Source organism: Nomascus leucogenys, chromosome 22a (genome assembly GCF_006542625.1).
Source record: "Nomascus leucogenys isolate Asia chromosome 22a, Asia_NLE_v1, whole genome shotgun sequence".
NCBI classification, from domain to species: domain Eukaryota; kingdom Metazoa; phylum Chordata; class Mammalia; order Primates; family Hylobatidae; genus Nomascus; species Nomascus leucogenys.
Window position 1 is genome coordinate 139,269,627 of NC_044402.1, and position 20,310 is coordinate 139,289,936.

The 20,310-nt window shown below is 51.5% G+C and overlaps 1 protein-coding gene across 2 annotated transcripts in view; it reads left to right on the top strand.

The window, feature by feature from the left end:
• TWIST2 (twist family bHLH transcription factor 2) overlaps positions 1-20,310 on the top strand; it is a 60,887-nt gene that overhangs the window by 31,695 nt on the left and 8,882 nt on the right. The window contains exon 2 of one of the 2 annotated variants that reach the window (XM_003277487.4): positions 6,230-6,704. The exons of the other annotated variant lie outside the window; for it this stretch is intronic. The gene's annotated coding sequence lies outside the window, so the exon portion shown is untranslated. Of the gene's footprint in view, positions 1-6,229; positions 6,705-20,310 lie in introns of those variants that run through there. 2 annotated transcript variants of the gene reach the window in all.

Below are 20,310 nucleotides of genomic sequence, written 5' to 3' on the forward strand. Positions count from 1 at the left end.
TGTATTGATTAGTGTTAGTGTTAGTATTTTTTGGTATTTGTTAGTTTAGTATTTATTGGTATTAGTGTTAGTGTTAGTATTTATTAGTATTAGTGTTAGTGTTAGTACTTATTAGTATTAGTGTTAGTGTTAGTATTTATTGGTATTGGTGTTACTGTTAGTGTTAGTGTCAGTATCTATTAGTATTAGTGTTAGTGTCAGTATTAGTGTTAGCATTAGTATTAATGTTAGTTTAGTATTTATTAATATTAGTGTTAGTGTGTTATGTTAGATTGGTGTCAGTGTTAGTATTAGTGTTTGTGTTAGTATTTGTTAGTATTAGTTACTATTTATTAGTGTCACTGTTAGTGTTAGTGTTAGTGTCAGTATTTATTAGTATTAGTATTAGTGTCACTGTTACTGTTAGTGTTAGTGTCAGTATTTATTAGTATTAGTATTAGTGTATTCGTATTAGTGTTAGTGTTAGTATTTATTGGTATTGGTGTTACTGTTAGTGTTAGTATTTATTGGTATTGGTGTTACTGTTAGTGTTAGTGTCAGTATCTATTAGTATTAGTGTTAGTGTCAGTATTAGTGTTAGCATTAGTATTAATGTTAGTGTTACTATTTATTAGTATTAGTGTTAGTGGTGTTAATATTAGCATTAGTGTCAGCGTTAGTATTAGTGTTAATGTTAGTATTTATTAGTATTAGTTACTATTTATTAGTGTCAGTGTTAGTGTTATTATTAGTGTTAGTATTAGTATTTATTAGTATTAGTGTTAGTGGTGTTAATATTAGCATTAGTGTCAGTGTTAGTATTAGTGTTAATGTTAGTATTTATTAGTATTAGTTATTATTTATTCATGTCAGTTAGTGTTATGTTAGTATTAGTGTTAGTATTAGTATTTATTAGTATTAGTGTTAGTGTATTAGTATCTATTAGTGTTAGTATTAATGTTGGTGTTAGTATTTGTTAGTATTAGTGTTGGTATTAGTGTTGGTGTTAGTATTTGTTAGTGTTAGAATTTATTAGTATTAGTGTCAGCATTAGTATTAGTATTAGTGTTAGTATTTATTAGCATTAGTTAGTATTTATTAGCATTAGTTAGTATTTATTAGCATTGGTGTTAGTATTAGTGCCAGCATTAGTTCTGGCTGGGCTGGGCTGGTGTCCTGGGTCTGAGCTGTCTGCATCCCCATCTCCGCCCCTCTTGAGCATCTCTCACATCTGCAGTACTGCACAGCCCAAGTCCCGGTGGGAATGCTGCATCTATAAATCCCTACATAAGGAAATGTTATCCAGAGGAGCCACTTGGCCTTCAGATGGGAAACATTGGACATGACAAGGGCTTTAGGGAGGAGGAGGTGCCACCTGCTGTGTGCCTGGGTTTTCCATCCAAGAGAGCCCGTGGGCATCACAGCCACTCCATGAAGGGACTGCCTGGTTTTTCTCTTCCTGTCTCTCTCTCCATCTGTCTCTCTTCCTCTGTCTGTCTGTGTCTCTCTGTGTGTCTGTCTCTGTGTCCCTGTCTGTCTGCCTCTGTCTCTCTCTCTCTCTCTGTCTGTGTCTCTGTGTCTCTCTGTGGTCTTGTTTAGGGGCACTTGGCAAGTCAGATTTAACCCTGGGCCTCTGGCTCCCAGGTCCCTGTTCATACGCCAAGTCCCACTCGCCTCCTCTTCTCTGGGAGGCTCTTTTCCCTCCTCTCCCAGCAGCAGCCCAGGTCCCCTGAGCCTGAGGGTCTGCTGTCTGCACAGTGCACTGTCCTGTGCTTCCCGAGAGCATGGGAGTCCCCAGCCTCTTTCCAGCCCATCCAGTGCCTACCTGTGTTAACTGGACCCAAAACCTCTGAGGCCATTCTGTAGGGTGGTGGCTGGAAAAGAGATCAGTACTTTTTTCCACTTTTAGACTGCAGCCTGGACAGAAATGCAAACGCCTTGTGTCCTGTGCTGTGCCAGGGTGCCCTGCCTTACAAAACAGACAGCTCTGGAGAAGCATGTGTAAATTTAATTTGGGGTAACATTGACTCATGTTAGGATCATTTGAGCCTCTTCATCTTGACGCCGATTGGCCTCCGAGGCAGCACCGACTCACACTCCAGCTTAGCTTGCCTTGGTGCCCTGCCTTCCAGACCAGGAGTTAATGATCTGTAAAAACACTTAAATTCATGGGGAAAACTCCTTCTTGAAAGGAGCAAATGTGTTTGTAACTTACATATTCCTTTTGTCCCATGATGAGGGAACTTCCTGGGAGGCTATCTGCTTGAAGTCCTGGGAAGTGATATCTCGATTTTAAAAGTCCTCCACGATCAAAGCTTCTTTTAACAAAGTCAAAGGATGCTTTCTGGGTTGCTCTGCTGGAAGCTGGGGCAGTCAGAACTGAGGGGCAGGTGACCATGGTCCAGGAGTGGCCCCCGGGATAGATGCGGGTCAGGGAGGTGTGGTCCAGGGTGCAGATATCTGAGTCCTTCCTGATTTGAGGGCAGCTCTTGACATCGTTCCTTCCAGTTTGGGGGTGAGATGGACATGAGCATTTCTTCTGTGATTCCTTCTCCTCTAGGTTCTTTTTTTCTGTGAATTCTTCTAGAAACCTGAGCAGGGCCTTTGCGTTTCTGAACCTCCATTTTCTGCTTTTTTATTTACTTGGGTAGTGCTCGAAGTTCCTTGGAGGACAGCCGCGGTGTTTATGTGACTCTTGTTTTATTACCGGGATTGGGCTGGTGATGGTTCCTCCTCCCAGGCAGTCGCCCCTCGTGGACTGTTTATCCTTGTAGAGACGTGCGGGATCCACGAACACCGTGCGAGCCAGCCAGGGCCCCACAGGGCTGCAGATGGGCTCCGTTCACCACATTGTTCATTTTAAAAATTCTCTGCTGATTTAAAATCCACTCAGCTTGCCGCTGTAGCTGGTGGTCTCTGAGGAGCCGAGCTGGCTCGCTTGACATTAAACAGCAAAAATAAGGAGAGAAAAAACAGAAAGTGAGGGGAGAAGGGACGGGAGATGCCGGAGCTGCAGAGCGGAGATGGCCCAAGCCCAGCCTTATCACTCCCTATCCTTTAATTCCAATAGAAGGAGAAGGATGGGGATTTTGAAGACAGATCAGGGAAAACATTTAGCATTTGAGCAGAAGAATTTTCTAGAAGCGTGGCCAGGAAGGGGCTCTGAGCACACGGAGGGAGTTGAGTAAGAATAATTCCCAACTCCAAGGATCCTGAGAGGACCCTGGGGAAGACCATGTTGATACCGTGCCTTGCGGAGAGGGAGGCGGTTTTCAGGAATGAAAAGCTGACAGGGTTATGTTGTTGCTGGTTTCCCAGCTGTAAGATGCACATAACTGTGGCTTTTCTCTCCTCCTGCATCTGCAAGGCTTCGGTAATTGATGGCCGATCAGAGTCGCTGGGCGAAGCCAGAGCCGTGAGCAGCGCTGTGGTTTCCGTCCTTCCCTCTCCTCTGCATTAAATGTGATTGGCCTTTCCCCTGGGGTTAATCTGAATTCCCCTAGGGTTAATCCGAATTCTTCCAGCCTTCCTCCCTTCGGAAATCTGTGCTCAAAGTTCAGCCCCTCCACAAAAGGCACCGCGAGCGCCCACCCAGCTGAACATCTTCTGGGAAACAACGGGGCTGGCACTTACAAGCCAGTTCTTTAAGATGGGGTCATTGGCTGCCGATTGTGCCTGGGCTGAAGTGCCAGTGGGCTGCCAAGTCTGCCCCAGGGATCCCAAGGCTCCTGGGCCTGGGATTGCAAGACTCTGAGTCAGGGCTCCCCACCTTCACCTGGAGAAGTGAGGTCCCAGTGAGGCCAAGACCAGGCCAAGGTCCCCAGACAGCAAGTGGCACAGGTGAGGCTGGAGGGCCACTTCCCATGCTAGTGGCCTCATGCCACAGGTGTGTTCTGAATCTGGGGCTCTTCTCTGTGTAGGGCTTCTCCCCCTCCCCTGCCTGGCCATGCCATGGATGTCCAGGTTTAAGCCCCAGAACAAGATTCTAGGCATGGTCTGATTCACGGGCACATTCAAGGGTGTGGCTGCCGCCCACAGTCCACTGGACTGGGCTGGCGAGGTGAGAACGGCACCTTCACACCTGCCAGGGAGCTGGTGCAGGCAGCAGAGGCGAGGCCCATGGAACATAGCTCTATCATGGAGAAGGGCTCAGATGAAGCGTCCAGCTGCTGCTGTCCCATGGTCCAGCAGACCCAGCCCCCAGTGCTGGCAAAAATGTACCTCGCAGGCCTCCCCCAGGTCAGGAGCATAGGGAGCCTTCCGGAAGCATGGCCAGGAAGTGCCTGCTCCCTGGGGCTGGCTCACTGCTGCCAGAGGAAGATTCCAGGGATGAGCTGTGCACACCCAGTTGACTCTTCCCAAACCCACCAGTCCGCAGGTCACTCTAGCTCCCCTGAGTGGTGTGGGTAAGGGGCAGAAGAGGCCAGGGCATCAGCGGAGTGTCCCCCCATGGAAGAGAATGTCCATGTGCTCGTGGAGGCACGTTTCTCCTGAGAAGCCTGGAATGGGTGGGGGTCAGCCCTGGTCTGTTAGGAGCTTCTTCACCTTCTCATGCCTCTCAGTCCTCAGTGCCTTCCCAGATTGTGCAGATGTGGGCAGGCTGCACCACTGCGAGCATGAGGTGCCCCCTCCCTCTCAGGGTCCCCATGGCCGGGTGTTCCGAGCAGAACCCTGATTCCTGCCCTGCCTCGTTTGCAGGGTGGAGGTCCTGGTTCCCCTGGATGGTAGTCAGTCTTCCCTCTGTCCTCCCTCAGTGCCACACAGTACCTGGCCAAAGCTGTCATACTGCCTGACTCAGCTTGCTTTATTTAGTCCAGGCAAAGTGGTGGAAAATGAAAAACTGGCCTTTTGTGGCTTTACAGTGCACATTTGACCAAGGGAAGAATCAGCCCAGAAATGTACATTGACGAGTCTGCTGTTTCTTGCTGGCTATCTACTGTCCTCAATGTCTACTGCACCAGCCATGGCACACAGGAGATGTCTGGTCCTAGACACTGCACCTTACCAGTGTCTTGTGGGTGTTTGGTGCCTGTTAGCAGAGCAGGAGAGATTCCAAGTGCCATTGAGAGTGATGGTACAAATTCACCATCAGGAGCCCCAAGAGTCCTGCAAGCCACATTATAAATGCTTTGGCTAGCCCTGGGGAGATGAAGGGAGTATTACTGGGAGGCTTATCAGGATCACATCTTAAAGAGAACCAGTGGGTTTTATACATTTTAAAGTATATTTGTAATCTTGGTTTTAAAATCACATTACTGGCCAGGCGTGGTGGCTCACACCTGTAATCCTAGCACTTTGAGATGTTTGGAGCCTGGGGCTCACCAGCTCCAGTCTGCACCCCCAGAGAAGGCCCAGAGGCTGTACTGAGGCCTGCACAACATGGTGAAAACCTGTCTCTACTAAAAATACAAAAATTAGCTGGGCATGGTGGCAGACACCTGTAATCCCAGCTACTCAGGAGACTAAGGCAGGAGAATCTCTTGACCCTGGGAGGTGGAGGTTGCAGTGAGCCGAGATTGCGCCATTGCACTCCAGCCTGGGTGACAGAGTGAGACTCCCTCCCAAAAAAAAAAAAAAAAAAATCACATTACTGATGATTTTCTCACTAGGATATAAAATGCACCGTGAACTTTGTTCCACAAACAACAGAACGGCTCTCACGATGACTGCCTGACCCTCTACTGGGCTCTGAGTCCCAGACTGCAGGGAAAGGTCATTATCTTCTGAAGCACCAAAAACCCCAGGGCAGAGCTCTTCTTAGCATTAATTATGTTTTCTACTCAACAGTTCAAATACCCGCAACTAAGGGTAGACTATTTGGGGAAAAAGTGGTTTCTTTCTGCATCCTTTTGTTTTGCTAAAAGTTTCATTTATGAAACTTCTCTGGTCCCTCATACACAGTATGAGGGAGAATTCGAATTTCCTCTCAGAAGATGCCGTAAGGGTTGCTAGTGCCTTAAAAATGAGCATATGTGTACGTGGTATTCCCTCCCCCAACGCAAGCTCACCTCACCCCAAATCTAAGGAAGTACGCTTCTGGGCTATTGTCTGGAGCACCAGGGACATGGGAGGTTTGAGGCTCCAGGCCTTATCTTGGTGAGTGATTCTGGGAGCCATCTACCAGTTGAGTGGAGTGAAGGGTGGAGACGGAGGGCAGATGGGGATGCAACGTTGGAAGGGCCATGTCTTTGGGCAGTGGGGGCTCTGTTCTCACCACAGATTTCCAGTAACAAGAGACTCTTCCCACCAGAGGAGATTCTGAATGATGCTGTCATTGACAGACCTTCTGCTACCAAACAGAGCGAAGAGGAAGAGGGGGCAGCATTTGGTCAAGACAGCCCTTGAAATGTTGGCGGGAGTGAGCACATTAGCAATGGCTAAGAACATGCTTGAATCATTTGTAACAACCCAGGACAGAGATGCCACAAGAGGACTTCAGGGAAAGGCGAATCCACTCATGCATCTTGAAGTTGTTTTTTCAAGTTCAGAAAATGAATCTTCACCAAGGTCTTGGACCATGAAGCAGAGACTCTGGTGCTGACTCTATCATTTGAGCTCCTAAGGGTACTCATGCCCAGTGAAGCCTGCACACCAGTGACACCACCAACACCATCTCGATGTCCCACCCCTTAGAGGAGGAAGAGGACACAGAGGGGAGCCCCAGTAATAACCCTCCTTTCCTCTCTTCCACCCCACCACATCATCTCAATAAAACATGAAGGTAACTGAATGAGTACGGCTCCCTCATCATCAATTTAATCCTCCGTCTCTGTTGATGTTGGTCAGTTAAGCTTTTTCATGGGCTCATTCAGTATCTCACTCTCTCCGTCTCTTTCCCCATGAGACTTACACTCCTCCAGCCAGATTGTGGTGCCCTGGCCATTTTTAGGAATCAAATCCTGGCATTTGGCTGAAATTAATGCAATTAAATTATCAGTTTCTCAAATGCCATCTACAAATTACTTTTTTGTTTGTTTTAGACCTTTGCTTTGGCACTGGAGGCAGACTCGGTGGTCCCCTGGAAAGTTGACTCTCTCCCTTCACACTCCTCAGAGCCCCTGTGGCTAGGCAGGGCCACAGGACTAGTTCCAGCCAATGAGCTTTGGGAGGAAGCCTTGGCACAGCTTCCAGGCTAAAGTACGGAAGAAGCTGTGTGCAGCACGCCAGGTCTCTTACGCTGCCCCAAGTGCCTGAAGGGGCCGCAGGTTCTCAAGACCGTGGAGGCTTTACCAGCCTGATTCCCTTCGTGACTGCGTGGAGCAGAGTCCCTGCCAACCTGAATGAGCAAGAAGCAAATGACTGCTGCATGAACCACCTGAGATTCAAGGGCTTCTTTGTTGCAGCATGAAGCCTAACTTGTTCTGTCTGACACAGCACTGACATGAGCAGGAGAACCAACTCATAACTCACGGTCGCCTCTCGTGTTGTCCTGAAAGCCCTATGCAGGTGAACTTTGCATGTGAAATGGGTGGGCCATTTAAAATTCGTGTGAGGGAGCTCAGTTCCGAAAGGCACTTTTCACTCAAGTTTTTTTACAAATCACAAAATGTTCCCAAGGTGTAACCATAGCTTCGTTTGTTATTTACTAAATGTGGCTCTATATGCCAGATTTCTTTAAAGTAACTCAAAGGTTAGGATGTTGAGAGATGTAACCATTTTGCACTTTGCCTAAGCGTTATTTGAATTCTTATCTTTGGCTCAAGGTCTACTGCCCTGTTTTCAGAGTCCTGTCTCCATTTCAGGTTTTGTTGAAGTGTTCTTCCCTCTGCTCACTTTCATCCTTCTTGTTTGATTGCAGGGCCGTGCTTTGTTTTAAAGCAGATTCAACCTGAATTCTTTAAAACTGCACAGAACATCTGCATCACATCTATTTATTGACAAAGCTTGATTAAAGACAACCTGGGAGGGAGGTGGATTTCTGGACCAAGGATTGAAAGTAGATGGCTGGATTCCCTTATAAACATCGACTTTGACACTGCTCTGTATATTCAGAGTCTGTATTAGCAAAATAAATTACTCTAGGATGTTGAGATGAAGTTTAAATGGTAATTACATGCATTAAAAATGGCCATTTAAGGAAAGGATGATTCCCACGTAAGGAGTGTAAGGAGTCGTAGCTCCTGATTTAGTCAGAAATATTGTAGCAAACATTTCAGTTCGCTATGCAGCTTGCATAATAACGGCGAAGTCCTGTTCAGGATCCCTAGATCTTAGCTCTGCCATATTTCAACCCAAATTAGTCATTTCTGGCTTTCAAACTCAGGAACATTGTTGCAACTCATGAAGAAGTAGATGTGAATATTTGGAAAAATACACAGCTATGCATGTCACACGTGCATATGAGATTCCCACAAATGACTGTCCAGGCTGATTCTAGCAGAGAGGAGGAGACTGGAGATGTTCTTTGACACGCAAGTGGTTGCAAATGTTCTCTTAAAAAAATTCCAGTGTTATCCTTGGGCCTGCCCTAGCCACACATTCCCAGGGTGGCAGCAGGCATCATAGGGCAGGAAGGGGTCATCCCTGGCGCCCTGGAGCCCTGGATCCTGCAGAGGACTCCTGGAGGCAATCTTAGAAGTCCAGCCCAAAAGAAGAGCCAGGTTTGACTGGACTGTCATTCAGTTCCCCGAATTACACTGACTTCTGAATCGTGGACTGGTTAGGAACAATGTGAGTGTAAAATCTCCACCCTCAAACCATGAATTCAGTAAATCATGACTCGGGCAAACTTGGGACAAGGGTGGCCCTTCTTAGAGAAGCAGTGTGTGTATATGTGTATCTGCATGTATATATGGTACATATATTTATATATACACACATATATATACACGTGTGTACCATATATACATAGACTGTAGATGGTGGGTGTGTATAAATATGTGTACACCAGGTATATAAATACCAAAGACCCTAAAGCCACTGCCAGCCTGCTCTTCCAGATCCCAAACTCTCCCCCACCCATCCCTGTGTTTCTTGGGTCCAGAGCAGAGCTCGGCGCTCACTCAGTGCATGATAGGTATTTGTTGTTGAGTTGTCTCATCGCAAAGAAAATTGTATTTGTATTTATTCCTTCATAGTTACCTGAGTTATCTAAGCTGCAGTGAATAGTCCTCTACAGCCCTAGTGCAGTCGTAACATGGAGTAGGATTCCATCCCTCACAGGCTGGTGGCCACATTTGAAAATGACTGCTCTCATGCTGTCATGCTCTGATGCTGTGATACTCAGTGGGTTAATTACAGACTTAACATTAAGTGAGCACCTGCTACGTGTTCTCCCACTTGCAGGGCAGGTAGTACCAGCCCATTTTATAATGAGAAATGGATTGCCAAGGATGATATGTAAGTGTAAGAACACACCTGTCGGCGAGGGAGCCCATCTTGCTGGAGAGAAGAGCTGCCTGGGTGGAGGCTGCCCAGCCTGGCCTGTGCCTTCACAGAGGTCCCAGGGAGTGCAAATTGGCCGGGGGGAGCCTGCTCCCAGGGCTTAGTTTTCAAGGACAGCTGCGCGGAGGATACATTCTTAAAGCCATCCCTGGAGAGCAAGGTTCACCTGGGGCAGTGGAGCAGCCGGAGCAAAGGCCTGCACTGGCCTCTGCACATGGCCAGGGAGGTGACAGTGCCAGGGATGCCACACAGCCAACAGCCTGCTGGGCTGGGGTCAGCCAGGCCACCTGCCATGCTTGTGGCCACTCCAGCCTGTATCCCACAGACGCTGACCACTGCTCTGTGCAGGACCAGCACAGCGAGAGCACACCCCAGCCTGGGCAGGGCAGGTACCCTCCAGAGGCTGGGTGAAAGGCCGGCACCTCCCCATCTGGTGTGAAGGCGTCCTCAGCTTAGGAGATGGCCAGTGAGAGCCCACGATTGCACAAGGCTTGTGAAAGAGAGGGAACGCATTCTAAAGCCACACAATCCAGGTGATCCTTCCCCACTTAGGATTTTTGTTCCAGAAGTAAGACCAGAAATGTGTGTGCATGTGTGGCCAACTCTCATTCATGTCATTTTCTAGTTCTGGAAAAAAATTCACTGTTTAGGAAAATACAGAATATTCAAAAACACATTGAAAATAAAATCAAATGCCATAAGACTCGTTGGAGCATGCTACAGTTTATAAACATGGGGTTTTATTGCAGGACTGTCGAATTTTTAAAAATTGAGTAATCATGACTATATTTCTGTATCTCTTTACTTGATCCTTGAGGCTGCGGGTCTTCTGAGGCAGGGGTATTAGTCTCTAAGCTCTGGCATCAAAGACAGCCTGAGAAGGTGTTGAGGGATCTGTTCTCCCAGGGTCTGCCCTTCCCAGATTGAAATTGTTCTGCCCACCGTCATCACAAACAGCACTGAGACACTTGACTCCTTAAAGTTCTCAGATGCCACGGTGTAGGCTCACCTGCACCCCGGGACCTTGCCAGCTATGTGTGGGCTGATAAGAATCCGTGCACTTTCACTCCCGTTCTCGGATCCCCCGAGGTTCGGCGCGGCCCGGCTCTCAGTGCTGCAGTTCACTCACCACTTTTAGACGGAGGACGTCGATTAGATTTGTGGATCATGACATTCGCAGTCTGATCTCAAAAATGAAATGTGAGGAACTGCAGCCTTTTGTTAGAGTCTGATGCAGGAGATCTCGAACACGTTTTCCAGAGCCGTCCTCAACTCCAGGTGCTCTTAGATCAGCAAGGCCACCTTGACCCTATCGGGAGCATTCGGACTCCTGGTAAACCTCTCTCAGTGGACAGCAGAGCTGTGCTTGTCAACGGCCTCCGGGCCCAGTGCCTCACTGCCCTGGTGGAGATTATCACTGGTCACGGCTGATGACTGGCTGAGCACCTGTATGTCTCCTCAAAAGGAACCTGGGGCTTGGCCGGCGTGGCCTCTTCCTTGTGCTGGTCTGCATTTCGGCCTGGACTGGTGTGTCTGTTTGCTGTCCTGAGGCCTGTGGGCTCCCAGGTGTCTGTGTTCCAGTGTAGGGGGAGCTGGAGGGTGAGAGGACGGTCTGGCAAACGTCCTTCCCCTGGCAGATCTAGGAGGCATGCGAACAGGGGGACGGCTTCCCCCAAGAGGAGGCCGAGGTTCTGAAAGGCAGGTGGGGGCCTCGAGACAAGAAAGCGTGGAGGTTTGAGGGTCAGGGGTCATCCTTGGCTGGCTGACAGCACCCTCACTCTGGGAGCTGGAAGCTGGGAAGACAGAGGCGTGCACATTTTCCAGGCTTGAGTCCAAAAACCTGGCCGTTCTCCGAGTCTCTGCTGCCTTGTTGCCTTCCTCTGTTTGCCCCTAGAGACCCAAGCGCTGGGTTTGTGGAGTCCGCGGGGATGTCTTTCTGTGTGAATAAGCAGCCACTGAGTGTGGGAGGATTGGGCTATGTAGGACAAACTGTATTTGTGCACCTGCCCAAGATGGGACCCAAGGCGGAACCGCTGAAATTTAGCCTTGGAGTTCATTCATGGAGCCGCTGACCACTTACCCCTTCCTCTTCAGCTTGTGCCTGCTGCTGAGCCATGCGGGTTCTGTGTTCTCTGTTAGGTGCGGGTGTGTGGACTGGAACCTGCCTGCAGCAGCCACTCCCACCTGCCCTCGGGACCCTGACTCTACATGGGCTGAGCCAGGCAACCACCAGAAGGGTGAGTCCTTCCCCAGGACTCAGCGGGTGAGACTCCGGCTCACCTCACGGCGGAACGCAGACACCTGAGGGCCTGCAAGCCTCAGGACAGAGAGAAACAGAGGTCCAGGTGGAAATGCAGAGGCGTCACGAGGAGGGGGCCATGGCCTGGGTGCATGTGCGCTGTGCTACATGTTACACGTGAGAAGACACACAGATGCTCCGCCGGTCACCAGTCAGGACCTTCCCCAGTCGCCTGTCCAGCCTGGGCTGTTCACTCATCCTGTCCAGCCCCTGAAATTTACTTTTTCCCTCTAATATGGTTTTTTTGTTTTGTTTTTGTTTTTGAGATGGAATCTTGCTCTGCCGCCCAGGCTGGAGTGCAGTGGCGGATCTCGGCTCACTGCAACCTCTGCCTCCCAGATTCAAGCAATTCTCCTGCCTCAGCCCCCCAAGTAGCTAGGACTACAGGCGACTGCCACCACGCCTGGCTAATTTTTTTGTATTTTAGTAGAGACGGGGTTTCACCATGTTGCCCAGGCTGGTCTTGAATTCCTGAAATCAGGGAATCTGCCTGCCTCAGCCTCCCAAAGTGCTAGGATTACAGGTGTGAGCTGCTGCACCCGGCCTTCTAATATGTTTTTTTCAGTCACCACTACAGGCCTCTGCTAGCTGATTTTACCTTAACTGAGGCAAAGTCTTCAACACTTAGTGTGTGCTAGTTGATTTCTTAATATGATGTGTTTCTCAACAGAGATCAGTCTTATTCATGTGGTGCAGAAGTTCGAGAATCTGAAATGGGCTAAAAGTAACTCAGTCCAGCGCTTGGGAAGCAAAAGGCCTGTCCCTGTTGCAGAAAGGCCTGGTTAACCACGCCCCCGAGTGCTCCGCCAGAAACTCCAACTCTGCAGGCCGAAAAGCACCTCCGCCACACCTTCAGCTGAAATCTGAGTTCCCAGGGATTTGTGGGACCCGGCATTGAATTATCGGAGGATTCTTCCCATGGCTTAGGTTTTTGCATGCTTCTGAATGTAGGTGAATAGATGCAAAAAATTTCAAAAATAGCTTATTGTATCAGAGGCATTTGAAAAAAAGACTGCCCAATAAAACAGATTTAAGTAGAGTTACTCTTGTACACAGTTTCGCATTTTAAAAACGGCCTATTTTTTCAAGATTAATTTGAAGGACTAAAAGCTGGCCTTAGTTACAGATATGGCTTATGGTCAGCGTTGTTTAATTATTCAGATCAGTTTTATATCCCCCAGTTAAAAATTGTTCAAGGGAGACAGTCCCAGAATCATTCTGCCACACTTCCCAGGCTCCGCACTCCCCAGAAATACAGCCTGTGCCTCGCCACTCTGAAAACAGGCCCCGGAGCCTGGACACCTGGGCTTAATTCCCAGGGCTTTGTTCCTCCGCTCTCTGAGCAGAGTGGCTTCCTGCCTCTCAAAGCCTCCGTGTGCTCAGGCTCGGAACGTGGAACACGGGAGCATCGATTGCGTGGACGGTTGAGAGCCTTCAGCCGAATCCCAGACATGCAGTGTGGGGCCCGGCACTCAGGAAGCGCCAAGCGCCGGCCGCCATTGTTCGCAGCTTCTGGCACTTTCGCTGTCCCATCAAATGTGTGGAAGACCATTCCCAAGGAGCGCCGACCCCCTGGCCTCCGCAGCAGCCTGCACCCGGCTGAGCCTGCTCTTCTGAAGTCCTGGACCCTGGTGACCTTTCCAACGCCTGGTCCTCCTGCTGGCAGGGGGTGGTGCTCACCAGCCCTCCCTTGACACCCCCTGGTGTCAGTTCTCCCTGGCCTTGCCTCTCCTACCAGACGCCTCCTTCCCAGCCTCCCCCTCCGCTTGCCCCTAAATATCTGCCTCCTCCAGTTCTGCCATGGACGGAGGTGTAGATCAGGAATCTGAGCCCATCTTTGGAATCCAGAGGCCTGGGTTCAAATCCTAGCAAAGCAAGCATCTCAACCTCTGTGCCGATTCCTCATCTCTCCAAGGGGAGAATAAAGTTGGCCTCAGTCTGGAGAATCTGCCTGTGAAGCCCCCACCCTCTTCTGGGGTTCCCAGCATGTCGCTTTGCTGTGTGAACTTGCCCTTCAGGGTGTCCTGAGGACTCCAGCAGCTCCACGTGGCTGACACAGGTCTTGTTGCCCCCGAGATGACTCCTCTCCAGATCTGAGTCTAGCTTCTGGGTCAGGATGCACCCAGCCACCCAAGCAGGGCCCCTGAGCCGCCCCTCGCCACCCCCACACTCAGCGGGTCACCGTGTCTGGTGGGTGGCCCCTTGCCGCCTGCACAGCTGCTGTCTCCGTGTGGTCCTGGCCTCCCTCTGGGCCACTGGGGGAGCCGCCCTGCCCAGGCCCCACCTCAGGGCCTATCCCCTGCCAGCCAGAGCTACCTCTGACAGGGAGATCTGATGCTGTCTGTGGCCCCCCAAACCTTTCCTGGCCTCCTTGTCGCCTTGGGGAGTCCTGCCAATTCCTGTCCCCTCCCCAGAGTCAATGCTTTCTTTACCCCCAGATCCCTCTCCCCACCCTCCTGGCTGTGCCTCCCATCTCTGCCTGTGCCCACAGGCCCTTCCACCCCTCTCAACTGGGACTGACCTGCTTGAAGACCTGGCTGCAATCCTGAATTCTGTGACGAGCTCTCCAAACCCTCAGAAACCTAAATGTCACCTTCCCTGTGTGTTTATTATGGACCTTTTAATCTCTGTATTATAATAATACATTTGTAGTCATCACCTATATTTATATTTCATAGCAAGATTGTTGCAGACCTGAACGTACTTTTATTGTACTTTTATTATTACATTTTTGTGATAGTGATTTGTTCTGCTCCTTGTCTCCCCAAATGAACTGTGAGCTGGCTGAGGCAGGTGCCTGCGTCAGGCAGAGTGCCCTACACCGGCAGCCCTTCTGTCCATATTTTCGTTCGCTGCTGCTGCTGTTGCCGCTGCTGCTGCTGCCGCTGCCACTGGGAAGGCTGTGTCTTCAGATAGTCATGTGTTCTGTCAAAAGACATTTGTAAAGTTCATGCCCCTGGTTTGGACCAGTGTGTCAGTGCTGTGGATACAAAAGGTATTTCCAGCCCAGGGCTTAGCTGACTTGCATTCTGGAGGAGATTCTGCACCCACTTGGTGACTCGGGATGTCAGGCCCTTCCTCACCTTCCTGTGGCCCCGTTCTCTCCGTGTCTGAAAAGACACTGCTTGGCCAGATGGCCTCCAGAAGGGCCTCCAGCACCACCAGCTGGAAACGGGGCCCGCAGGGCAGTTTGTGTTCCACCATCTTCCACTCATGGGTTTTATTTGGAGACTGAATTTGGTGGCATCTGGAGAAGTTGTGACTCACGGGTTGAAGGGGTTCCTGGACTTGCAGGCCCCAGGTACTGGGAGCAGTGGAATGCTCTCCTGCCATCTGGCTGCTCGTGGCTGGCCAGCCCTCGCTGTGTCTGAAAGTTGGGAGGGGTCACTTTGCAGTGCTCCCAGGGCACTCATCGTGGGCAAACAGGAAGGTCTTGCAGAGAGGAAGAGGGTGGGGCAGATCCTGAGGGACCGGTCAGACCCTGCAGCCTCAGCCCTGGCAGAGCCCGCCCTGGAGAGCCTGGGGGTTGCCAGGTGGACGGGGCAGCTCTGCAGGGTGGCCTCTCCAGCCGTGATGCTGGGGGCTCCAAGGAGGAAGGAGCCGGCCTGGTCCGCTGCAGACAAGCTCGCCCTCTCCCCTGGTTTCCTTGGGCTGACTCCTCCTTGCCAGATAGGCCATTCCAAGCACAGTCAGCCTGAGTCCCTGAAGCCAAGCCCAAGCTGAGGGAGAGAGACAGCCTGGCTTCCAGCTGGCGTGAAGTCCTTGCTCCCCTGGAGGAGCCAGGCCAGGCCGATAGCCACCGGGAGCCCCGGCGTTGTAAATATGGTCATTCCCACATTCCCAGCAGGATTCCTCCTTCTCAGGCGCAGCAGGCAAGCCGGGGTCAGAGGCATGAGTCATGGAGCGGGGAGAGAGGGGCGGGGATCCGGAAGACGGCTCCGCAGTCGCCTGACTGCACCCTGCCTACTGACCCTCCAGACCCTGACGGCGAACGCCCCATGTGTGGGGCATTCAAAAGCATGCCTGCCATGCCGTCAAAGCAGACAGGGATGCAGAGAGCATGGGAGACATCCATAGCATGGGGAGCAAACAGGCCACTGTCCCCAGGGCCACCAGGCTGCGCTGGAATCACAGGCTCCCTGCAGGACCCCATTTCAAGCCAGTGGTGCTGGAAGTCCCTCTGGAGGCCGCCTGGCCGAGCAGTGTCCTTTCAGAGATGGAGGGACCTGGGCCACAGAAACGTGGGGTGGGGTGTGACTTATCCCAAGTCACCAGCTGGTTCCCTAATATCAGGCTGCCACCTGACCACGTCCTGAGCCACTTGTCTCAAAAATCCTCAAGGCCCTGTAAGAGCTCAGAGCAGGCAGCACCTGGTGCGTTTGTCTGACCAGCAGACACCCATCAGTCCTCTGGGGGTCCTAGGAACTTTGGGGTGTGATTGGGGGAATCTCACCCATGCAGCCATTCCTGGGAAGGCCTGACTCTCCAGAGGGGAATGGGGCCAGCCCCTGCCACACACACACATGCTCTGGGATTTTAGCTCTGGCCCATTTCTTGGAGTACCATGGGCACGTGGTGGCCTCCTTGTCACTCACCAGCCTGCTGAGAATCACATGGCAGAGGCTTCCACCCGGAGCCCGCAAACAGAGACCAGAGGGTCCTGCCTGTAACAGTCACTGCTTCCGTTTGGAGAAAGATAGGCACGCCTCAGGGGGAGGGAGGCACCCGAGTTTAGGAGTGAGGGGCGCCCTGGCAGAGCCATTCAGGAGAATATTGTAAAAGACAAATTAATCCCAGAATTCCAATTGTTTCCTGATTCCCATTTGCTTCCAAGAGAGAATAGAGCCTGCTTTCCATCCCTTTCCTCTTAGCCTCACCATCATCCCATAGAAATATTCACCAAATCCTCCAACGCCCCCTTTGAAAGTTGCTGTCAGCGACAGTGTCCCTGCGTTCCTCCTGCCACACTTCTCCCTTGGTTGCAGACATTGATTCTTAGACAGTCCTGTGGTGGGACTAAGGGGGGATGGTAAGCTTTTGCTGTTTCCCTTGTGATTTTCTGTCCCCTGCGCGCCCCCCTGCCCCCATGTTCCCCAAGCTTCCAGGGCCTGCTTACAGCTGGAGGAGCCACAGAGGTTGGCCAGGAGGAGGGGAGCCTAACCCCCAAGGACACCTGCCTTTTTACCAAGTGAGCACCCCTTGCCACCTTCCCCCTACAGCACCCAGCAAGGGTGGCAGGGCGGCTGACTTCCTGACATGCCAGGCCCCACCAACCCAGGCCACCCTGGTGCCTGGCTCCCTAGTGACGAGTGGCTTTTCCTGCTCAGGGCCAGCCTTGTGCTCAGCTGCTCAGCCTCCGAGGTCCCCTGCCTTGCTTAGAGCTCGCTGTGCAGATGCGGCCTGGAAGGAGGCGTCACACTTTCTACCGTGAAAGCAGCACTCTGCATTTCCTCCCCCGCCTCTGGACAAGGCTTTTGTCAAAAAGACAGTGCACTGGGGAGGAGGCTCTAGGGTGGAGGTGGCCAGCTTCATGCTGGCACTGCCCATCCCAGCCCGAGCTGGCAGCAAGCTGGGGGCCTCCCTGGAGCCGCCCGGCCCTCGGTGGCCAATGGTCTCTTTGAACCCTTACCCAGATGGAACAAGTAAACTCGTTCAGCAGAGCAGGAGGGACTCTCCCGAGAGTCTCCATGGGGCCTGCTGCTGGCACCCTGATGCCTGCCCATTGGGTGGGTGATCACTGAGGCATGGTCCACGGTGCCTGAGGACTCGGCCTGGGTGCACAGCTGTGTCCACTAAGTGTCCGGCCTGCCCCCAGGCCCTCCTGCCTGCCTGAGACTGTCTCGAGGGCTGGAGGCTGTGTCAGGACCCTTCGGAGGAACTGCAGCTGGTGAACGTGGTCTCAGGGCCCGGGTGCTGGGGGTGGGGCCAGCCCCGAGCAGGGAGCATCTTGCCTCTAACCAGCTGCCCCGAGCAGAGACCATGTTGCCTCTAACCAGCTGTGTGACATAGTGTGGCCCAGCCTCAGCTAACCCCTCTGAACAGGGCTGAGTTGTCACAGGAGATGAATGGCAAGGCCGGATATGTTTGTCTTTCTGCCCAAAAACATCTTAGATGAACTGGAGATTTTGTCAAAGTGCAGATGTGGACTCTGAGGCTCCGAGGCCTGAGACTGCCTCTCTGAAAGCTCTTGGGGAATGGTGCTGTTGCTGGTCCGGGAACCAACTTCTGGGTAGCAAGAACTTAGAATGCCCATGAGGCCATTGTGGATGCAGAGATCGCTTGGGTCTTTTGGATTGGTACAAAAGGGGAGTTTCCGCCAGCCGCTCCTGAGACACAGCTCAGGTTGGGCTCCGTGTGGGCGAGAGATCCTTGGGCGCAGCTGCCTTGAGGGGACTGGCCTTGCTTTCTCCTTCCTCTCCCCTGAGGTGGGGGTGAGTGCTCTGTCCACTGTGGGGAGGAGGCACCCATGTCGGCCCAGCCTTCCAGATAGTGCCCTCCTGCTAAGGGCTTTGAGGCTTCCACTGGGGTGGGGGCTGGATGGGCAAAGTCCTGGAGGGGAGGCCCAGGGAGAAGTTGGCAGAGGGTCCCAGCCCTTGCGTCTTGTGGCCTTTCTGTCTGCCCAGGTTCGCTCAGCCACAGCTTTGTTATTTGGAAGCCTGTGGTCAGGCAGCTCTGGCGCCGGCTCCTGGTGGACCCCTTGGCACTGTGTGGTGGTTGGGCAATGTGACCAATGACTGCTTCCCTGCATAGTACGTGCCTGGGTCAGAAGGTGGGCAGAGGCTGCCATATGTGCCCTGCTGCCCTCCGGCATCCGACCTGGCACGGCCCAGCGTTACTGGCCTCTTTGCTGTTGGTATTTACAGCCCTGACCATCATCTATCCGGTCCTGGCCTTGGCCTGCCAAGCCATGTGCCTGCTGGCCACGGGAGCCACCTGCTTGGTCTGCACGGTCCCCGCATCCCTAAGGCTTCCTCTGCTGGTTTCTCTCTGGTCTCTTCATTGTAGTCCCTCTTTCAACAAATATTTAATGAGCACTTACGAAGTGCCAGGAGCTGTTCTAGACCCAGTTGGGGAAGAAAACAGCTCCTTGCTCTCTTGGGCTCCTGTTCTCATGGCGACATGTGTGTTGACCATAGATCAGGCAAGGCCAAGCCTTTCCAGTGAAGTAGCTCATTGAGCCCTCACAGCACCAATGCAGCACGTCCTATTGTTACCCTCACTTGGGTGTTTTGCAGAAGTGGAAACTGAGAGCTGGACAGGTTAAGCCACTTTCCCAAGGCTGCGCCACAGAGAGTGGCAGCTGGGCTTCAGCCTCGGGCCAGGCTCCAGGGCCCGTCTCAGGGAGAGGTCAGGAAACCAGGCCTTGGAATTGCACACACGCCTCTCCATGACCATCCCGGCATGCCCTCACCATCCCTCCTTTCACAGATTTCCAAATGGTAACATTCTGCATTCCTGGAATAAACCCTTCTTGGTCATCTGGAATTGATTCTTTAAATAACCGACTTGACTTGATTTGCTAATGTCATAGGCTTTTTGCATTTAGATTCACAGGCGGCAACGTTCTAGCCTTTGGTTCTGATGCCGTCAGGACAGGTGTCCAAACTGTGTCATCTTTTTATGAAGGATGCTGGGTATGGGTGGGAGCAGAGGGTGTATGGGAAATCTCTGGACCTTCCTCTGAATTTTGCTGTGAACCTGAAGTGCTCTGAAAAAATAAAGTCTGAAAGAAAGAAAGAAAGAGAGAGAGGGGGGAAAGAAGAAGAAAGAAAGAGAGAGAGAGGAAAGAAAAGAAAGAAGAAAGAAAGAAAGAAAAAAGAAAAGAGAAAGGAAGGAAGGAAGGAAGGAAGGAAGGAAGGAAGGAAGGAAGGAAAGAAGGAAAAATAATGGGAAGTGGTCCTTCATCTTTAAATTCTGGAATAGTTTAATATAGATGGGAATTGTCTGTTCATAGAAAGTTCTATTTAATTCTCTCATAAAACAAGCGGGTTTGTTATTCTTCGTGGCATAGACACAGACCTTCGTAACCTGGCCCACATGTCTGATGGCTATCGACACATTTGGGTTTCCTGCTTTTTCTTGGGTGAGTTTGGTAACTCGGACAGCATGAGAATTAAGAGTGTGAGTTCACGAATCCGATTGCCTGGTGTCAGTCTGGCTCCTGCTGTCCTTATTCGTTGTGTGACTGGGCAGACAGAAGCTCGAGGTGACCGGGGACCCACAGATGTGCCTGGTGTGGCCGGCAGCTGTAGGGGTTGTGCACCCCCTGGACTCCTGCCTCCAGTTGACCGTGGGCCTCTCAAGATTTTCCTTACAGCCTCTTTCCTTCTCCCCAACATTCTTATTTGTTTGTTTTGCACTGGGGGATTAGTCCATCGTTTGTTGTCGTGCTTGCAGAGAAAGAAGCCCCGGGAATACCTTTCCTTTGGACAGAAGGCATTTCTAGTGGAATTTCCCAGGAGCAGCCGCTGAGCGGTGCACCTTCTGCAGCTGCATTGCTTCTCTCGCTCTCCGGCATGGTCCCTGGACTCGCTGGGTATGGACTTCCGGGGCTGCCCTGCTCTTTCCACCAACACTCTGGACATTCTGGGAGTGTCACTGAGTGGGGGTGGTGAGCTTGTGGGAAGCCAGCATGCATCTGCTGGTTG